The 7,620-nt window shown below is 43.8% G+C and overlaps 1 pseudogene; it reads right to left on the bottom strand.

Moving 5' to 3' along the window:
- Positions 1-1,694: 1,694 nt before the first annotated feature.
- Positions 1,695-5,984, bottom strand: LOC112543339 (retinol dehydrogenase 16-like; annotated as a pseudogene).
- Positions 5,985-7,620: the final 1,636 nt, after the last annotated feature.

Below are 7,620 nucleotides of genomic sequence, written 5' to 3'. Positions count from 1 at the left end.
CAATCTTTCCCAGCATCAGGGTCTTTTCCAAAGAGTCCTCTCTTTGCATTAGGTGACCAAAGTATCTGAGCTTGAGCTTCATTATCAATCCTTCCAATGAGCAATCAGGGTTGATTTCCTTTAAGATTGACTGGTTTGACCTCCTAGCAGTCCAGGGGACTCTTAAGAGTCTTCTCCAGCACCACAGTTCAAAGGCATCTATTCTTCGGCGCTCAGCCTTCTTTATGGTCCAGCTCTCACAGCCATACATTACTATTGGAAAAACCATAGCTTTGACTATGCGGATCTTTGTCGGCAAGGTGACGTCTCTGCTTTTTAATATGCTATCTAGGTTTGCCATAGCTTTCCTCCCAAGGAGCAAGCGTCTTTTAATTTCATGGCTGCAGTCTCCATCTGCGGGGATTAGGTTGGATGCTAAATTGTAATTATGATATGGATTTTATTTGCTATTATTAGAGCTAAGAATTTTTATTTAGACATGTTTTGTGCATTTTTAATTGTACTGGTCTATGACTGTAGTAATAAATAAAATGAAAAACACTTGCAAGATCCGGTTATCATAGCCAGATGTTAGTATAGATATATAGGTAGTCCTCAGGTTACGATGGCAATTGGGACCGGTATTACTGTTGGCTAGTGATGCAGTTGTAAAGTTCAAAGTCGTGTGACTGCGTCATTTAGCAACAGCAATCCTGGCAGTTCCAGTTGCCAGAGTAACTCCAAGACGCATGGGCCATTGAGCAAGAAGTGGCGGGAGTCCCAGGTAAGGAGCATGGGGGCTGCTGCGGGGTTTGGGGGGCTGCTGCGGGGGTATAGTGGGGGAGGCCGGGGGGCCTGGGAGGCCTGGCACAAGCTGCACATGAGTCAACCACAGACCCCAACATATCTCCAGGTACTCCTTCTGACAATAAACAAGGAAGTTCTATTCGGCTACTGAAATGGAACATAGCTGGATGGAAGAACAGAATGTCAGATGGAGACCTGATGGAATTTCTCTCCACGTTTGACATCATAGCGCTGATGAGACATGGCTAACCACCAATGATAAAGATGCTCACCTACTAGGCATTGGATCACAGTCTATAGCAGAGTGTAAATTCGAGACAAAAGGATGGGCCTCGGGGGATTATGTGTACTTGCCAAGGCAGATTTGGGCTGGCAAGGGCAGGAACTGGTCCTCAGAGATGACCCCTTCTATCTCCTAGCTATTCAATTTAAATACAAATCATTTGAGGTAGTGCTGTTGAATGTGTATCCACCCCCATATTCCTCTCTTGGCTTCTCTCCTGACATCTGGGTGCAATTAGAAAAAACAGTCTTAGAGACAAACATGAAACATCCCAAATCCATTGGGATTCTATGAGGAAACTTTAGTGCTAGAGTGGGGGCTTCCTTGTACGATTATGCCCACTTGAGCATCATACCTGAGGACTATCTATTAAATGGCCCACCCTGGTACTCCAGAGACTCTAAAAGCAACATGGCAGGCCGTAAATTGATCTCCTTAATCTGTACATGCAATCTTCATATCCTAGGAGGCAAGGACCGTTGCTTTATATACCCCTCACCTTCCATGCCGGGAATGCAGGCAGTGTCCTGGATTACATACATATGTGTCTCAACAGACAAAACGGACTTATTCTCAGACATTCAAGGTTATGTGAGGGAAGACAGTGACCATCAACAGATTGCAGTTAACTTTTATGGCAGTTCTGATTGAAGAAAACCTGTACCACACGACAAGAGGCTACTCGGTAACCTTTGCGTTCTGCAGAACGAGCTGCCTGGTCTCCCGTACACCCCGGGCAAATGCCCACTGGGAAGAGTGACCAGTTATGACAGGGAGAGGGCAGCCTACAGGGCTTCTGCTGACCACATCCTGAGCTCTTTGGCAACCAAAGGGTCAGCAAAGCATGTCAGTTCACATCCACAACAAAGAAATGGCACTGGAAGCAGTTGGAACACATGACTTTAAAACTGGAATAGCTACAGGTGACATTAAACTGCCTCAGGGAAGTTCATGAGAACATGGCAGGAAAATGTGGCTACTGGGTAAGGGAGGAATGGCCTCGTGTGTTGTGCACCCCAAACTCACCTTCTTCCTCAGCCTCAGCCCCAGCCCACACGGGGGAATGTGATTGGCTTTTTTCTTACCAGCAGGAAGTCCACAAATCTCTTCCCTGAACTATTCCTACAAAGCCACTCCCAGGACAGCAGTACCTGCCAGCCTCAGTACCAAAAGAGAATAGAAATTGAGTGTTGGGAGAGAGACAGTTATGCTGGCACATTCTTGGGACACTTCACAGACTGGAGGAAAGCATGTTAAACCATGACCCCATGGCTGCCCTGTACGCCTGGCCCTCTAGCACTTTCTCGGTTACCACCAAACAGCCTTCCCCACAACCTCTTTCCCTTTTAACTCACACATTTTGAAGAACTTCCGCCCATAGCTTTCTTGAATGTCCGGGGCCAGCTGGTGCCAAATTCTCTGCAAGGACTCCTCCAGAGGATCAAAGATAGGTGTTGAAAAAGCGCCAGGTTGAACCATGCTGACGTGGACCCCAAAGTCTGCATCTCTTGCCTGGATTGAGACCAAAGGAATAAGAACAAAAGAAAGGGCTTGTTCTTAGACCAAGGATCCATAACATTCAATGTCCTGCTCCCACAAGCATCAAATACACAAAATTGCCCTCTTCTGCTGGAATTCTCTAAAAGGAGGTTCAGAAGGCTGACAGAAACTGTCCCCCAAATATAAAGGTGCCTTCCATGTCTGATTGACATGCCTTGCTAGGAACCTTCGCTAGACATTTCCCATTGTTTCCGTGGAACCGATTTCCAAATGGCGCCTTCCTTTGGGACCACCGCAGAGAGGCCGATACCTCAGGTTTTAAACTGGTCAGGACAACTCTCTGGCTAGAAGAAGAATGTGTTTGCCAGTGTCTTTCAGTTGCATTCAGTTGATGGGTCATTTATATAGTTTATTTATTTTTAATTTTTATTATTATTAAATTTATATGCCGCCCGTCTCCCCCAGAGGGAGACTCTGGGCAGCTCACAATTAAAATCAAACAACAAAAACAGTAAAAAGTACTGCTTTACTTCGAATAGCCAAGATTTCACACTGTTCCCGAAGGACATGAGAGTGAGGGCACACCACACCTCAGGTGGTAATTTGTTCCACGGGTGGGGGCCACGGCAGAAAAGGCCCTCTTCCTAGACCCCGCCAGTCGAAATTCCTTGACTGGTAGGGTCTGCAACATGCCCGTTCTGCCGGACCGAGTGGGGCATCCTGATATAACGGGGGCAAGATGGCTCCTCCGATAACCTGGTCCTGTGCCATGGAGGGCTTTAAAAGCAATAACCAACACCTTGAATTGGACCCAGAAGCAAACCAGCAAACAACGCAGCCTGCGTAACAGGTGTTCTATGTGCCCCTGGGGGCATCCAAATCTGCCGGTGCTGCACCATTTTCTGCCAGCTGTAGCTTCTGGATCCTCTTTAAGGGTAGCCCCACGCAGAGTAGTAATGCATAATACCAGTGTTACTGTTTATTTTCAATTAAAACATCTTTATCCCGTGCTCTCTGAATGGGATCTAAAAAGCAGTCGACCTGGATAACAAAAACAGTTAAACACAGGATCTCAAGGCATAGTATCCACATGAAAAAGAGACTTAAAACGTGCAAGTTCCTCACTTTCCAACAGTAATTAGGACTAGGAACAACATCACTAAGCAACGCAGTTGTAAGGCGCAATGCCATGTGACCGTGCCGACTTATGACGGCAGTTCTGGCGGTCACAGTTGGTGCCATGACGTAAATCCAAACATGGTTGCAGCGTCCCGCAGTCACGCAATCCCCATTTGTGACCTCTTCCCGGCTTCCCCATTGACTTTCCTTGTCGGAAGCTGCCAGTGAAGGTCGCAAATAGCGATCACGTGGCCAGGGGATGCTGCGACCGTCATAATTGTGACTGAGTTGCCAAGCAGCCAAATCATGTTCACATGACCGTGGGGACAGTTGCAACTACAAGGATCAGTCATAAGTCCCCCTCATTCAGCACCATGATAACTTCAAACAGTCGCTGAACAGGTGGTCATTCAACAAGGAATACCTGTACAGTATATCCAATTCAAATCAGACATATTTCAAATAGCCCTTGATCTCCTCTCTTACCTTCCATTTTCTAAATTGGGGGCTTGATGAGAAATGAGATTTGTTCATTATTTCCATTGTTATTTAATGCTTACTTCCATCTGTAATTCAGCTTTTCTTTCATGGACCATGAAATGATATCAGATAGTTTTGAGCTGTTATCACCCCTCCGATTACTTATACTGATATATATATATATATATATATATATATATATACATACATACATACATATACATATACATATACATATACATATACATATACATACACACACACACACACACACACACACACACACACACAGTATATATATCTTTTAAAGGTATCTTTTACTGAAACCGTAATTAAGTAAGGCTTCAACATACCTCTTGACCACTTCCCAACACTTTTTCATTCTAGCCTGGAGAGGATGCCTCCTTAGAAAGCCAGAGGGCACATACAAAAGGTTCATATCGTGATGTAGCTGCTGGGTATAGTTAATGTCTGATGCTGGCCAACCTCCTCATTTGGATAAAAATTGCCCCAATTCATGTGAGAGTCTGAGGCAAAAAGAACAAGATACTGCCCACCACATCACTCCATCCACCAAGGTTAGCAGACTGGCTGACCAAAACAGGACAGGCCATTAGGCATACATAGCTATGACTTCTTGCACCTGAGCCCCTTTGTCTGTCTCCGAACCGATCACATCAGTAACCTCTCTCTCTACCCAATGGTAGGGCTAGCCCCACTTGTAGTTTGGAAGTCTTGATGACAAGTCTTCAGAAGTTACTTTACCTCAGACTGTCAGAAAAGGCTTCAATGCCGTATTTCGATATAGGATAACCTCCTCCAATGAACGACAGTCTTCCCAGCACACTGGACATGTTGACGACGCTCCCTTTGGCCTTCCTTAAAAAGGGCAGCATGTGAAGCGTTACATCAATTAACCCAAGCAGGTTGACATCCAGCACTGATACAAAGTCCTTCTTGGTCAGCCACTCGTTGGAAGCTGTTGGGTTAGCAGTACCTGCACTGTTTATCAGTCCCCAAAGTCCTGTGGAATCAGAGGAGATAAGACTGTTTCAACTTCACTTGCTTATCTTTGCAGATTCGCATCCATGCATCCATGCATCCATGCATCCATGCATCCATGCATCCATGCATCCATCTATCTATCTATCTATCTATCTATCTATCTATCTATCTATCTATCTATCTATCTATCTATCTATCCATCCATCCATCCATCCATCCATCCATCCATCCATCCATCCATCCATCCATCCATCCATCCATCCATCCAGGCTTCCATACATTCAATATTGCTAACCCCAAATCTGTCAAGAAAATATCAGTCCTTCAGGGTAGAACAGACTAGGAATCCAAAGTGATGGATGCTAATATTCTAGAAGATGCCATGCCTTATTAATTTAGGCAAGAAAGCCATCATAATATTGGTACGTTAATAAAAACAATAATGGTAATTTTGGGGCACATTGAGGACACAGAGTAAAAGTTAACCAGGCACAGTACCTTTGTTCCCCACACATGTTTTCACCCACTCAGTTGCTGCCACAATACTCTCAGTGCTGGTGACATCCAGCAGGGTGGTTTTTAACTGGTCCGATGTGACTTTTTCCAGCTGTTCTGCCCCTTCTGGAGTGGGACACGTGGCCAACACCCGCAGACCCCGGGCATCCAGCTGCCTGGCCAGCTGGTTCCGAAAGCCAGTGTCACACCCCGTGATGAAGGCTTATTTCTCTGTCAGGTTCTTCACCATCTGTCTCTCCTGGTACCATCATCGAAGAAGGTAAAGCCCCACCAGGGCAGCCAGGTAGAGCCACATTGCTGATACCTACCAGGAAGAAGCAAGCAGTGTGAACAGGTGAGAAGCAATGCACATAGCAAGCTTGGGAAGCCCAGACGTTTTACTGTGAAATGATTGGCTAGTGGCTGTTATTGGTAAGACGGAGAACCAGTGAGTAGACCATTTCCTTGGAACCTCTCTCTACAAGGAGAGGACAGGAGATCACCCACATGCGCTCCAGACAGCTGCTTCTCACAAGGAGACTATAGGACACTGGTTTTCTGTGGGTTTGAGTGCCAGGAAATGAAAGGATCAGTCATCTTGCTCGCAACCGTGGCAGAACCTTTCAAAGGACACTACATTCGCTAACCTCCCTCTCTAATCACTTTCAGAAATTACCTATTAACTATCTTAAAACTATTAGCAACCTTCGGAACAATAAGTCTGAAAAGTTGCTGGCTGAGATTATCTTCAACTCTGAACAAAAGAAAAAATTATTATAAGATATGAACTTAAAGAATTAATAATAATAAATAAATATTATTTATTATAAAATAAATAGCTTCTCATGGGAAACACTTGTTTTGGCTGTCTTGGATTGTAAGTAACAACAAAGATAAGTGACTTTATGATTTTCGGAACTGGACACAAGAGGGGACCAGAGATTCCAAAGAGAAGGGAAAAAAAACATATAAGCCTGCTTTTGTACTGAGACTTAAGACATGACACAAAACATTATAACATTGGAAATATTAAAGGAGATCTTTGAAGAACAGAGCCAGAAATTAGTGGCTACAATATCAACAGTGTCAGGATAGGTAGTTCTTGATTTACAACCACAACAGGGACTGCAAAATTCGTCGTTAACCAGTCCAATAGTGAAGCAAGGCATCACGTGAACGCACCCAATTTTATGACACTTTTTGTGGCAGTCGTTAAGCGAATCAACACGGTCATTAAGAAAATCACATGGTCATTAAGTGAATCCCACTGATTGATTTAGCTTGTTGGAAATTGGCTGGGACGGTCACAAATGGTGATCATGTGGCTCCCAGGATGCTGCAACTGCCCTGAATACATGCCAGTTGCCAACCCATCGAATTTTAATCACATGACTGCGTAGTCGCTGAGATGGTCGTAACTGGCTGGAGTTTTAAAAATTAAAGGGGAAATACAAATGACAAACCAAGAGATTGACCTGGAAAATGTTTTCTTATTGGATTTACAAAAGAGGCTCGTTAGACCCTTGAAGAGGTTGGTGTGATGGGATAAAGAAGAATTGTAGAGGAATCAAGTCCTATGACAATTTTTGAATGAACTAAAGATTAAGACTGTTAGTAGTAAAAGGAAGGAATATAATGTCAGTTTATTTGATCAAGGTTAAAATAAGACTTTTTGTTTTTGTTTTGTTTGGCAAAGTTCCGGCAACCCTTTACGGACTTTTTGCTGACACCAGGATTGAAAAGTTGATGTTTTATGGATTTCCTTATAGATAAGGGATGGGATATGAGATGAAGAGATATCTGTTTGTCATCTTTAAGGGCGTGAAGGCTATTAATGTTTATATTTGTTGTGACAAAGTTTGGAAGTCACTTCTTTATATATTTCTTTTCTTTTTCTTCATTATATTCTTTATAATATAATTATAAATTATAAATATAATGGACACATACTG

The sequence above is a fragment of the Python bivittatus genome, unplaced genomic scaffold, assembly GCF_059951505.1.
Source record: "Python bivittatus isolate LINGU-HERP-01145 unplaced genomic scaffold, Pbiv_v1 ctg000220_np1212, whole genome shotgun sequence".
NCBI classification, from domain to species: Eukaryota; Metazoa; Chordata; class Lepidosauria; order Squamata; family Pythonidae; genus Python; species Python bivittatus.
Note: the sequence above shows the minus strand (reverse complement) of the source record. Positions and strands in the feature narration are given on the sequence as shown.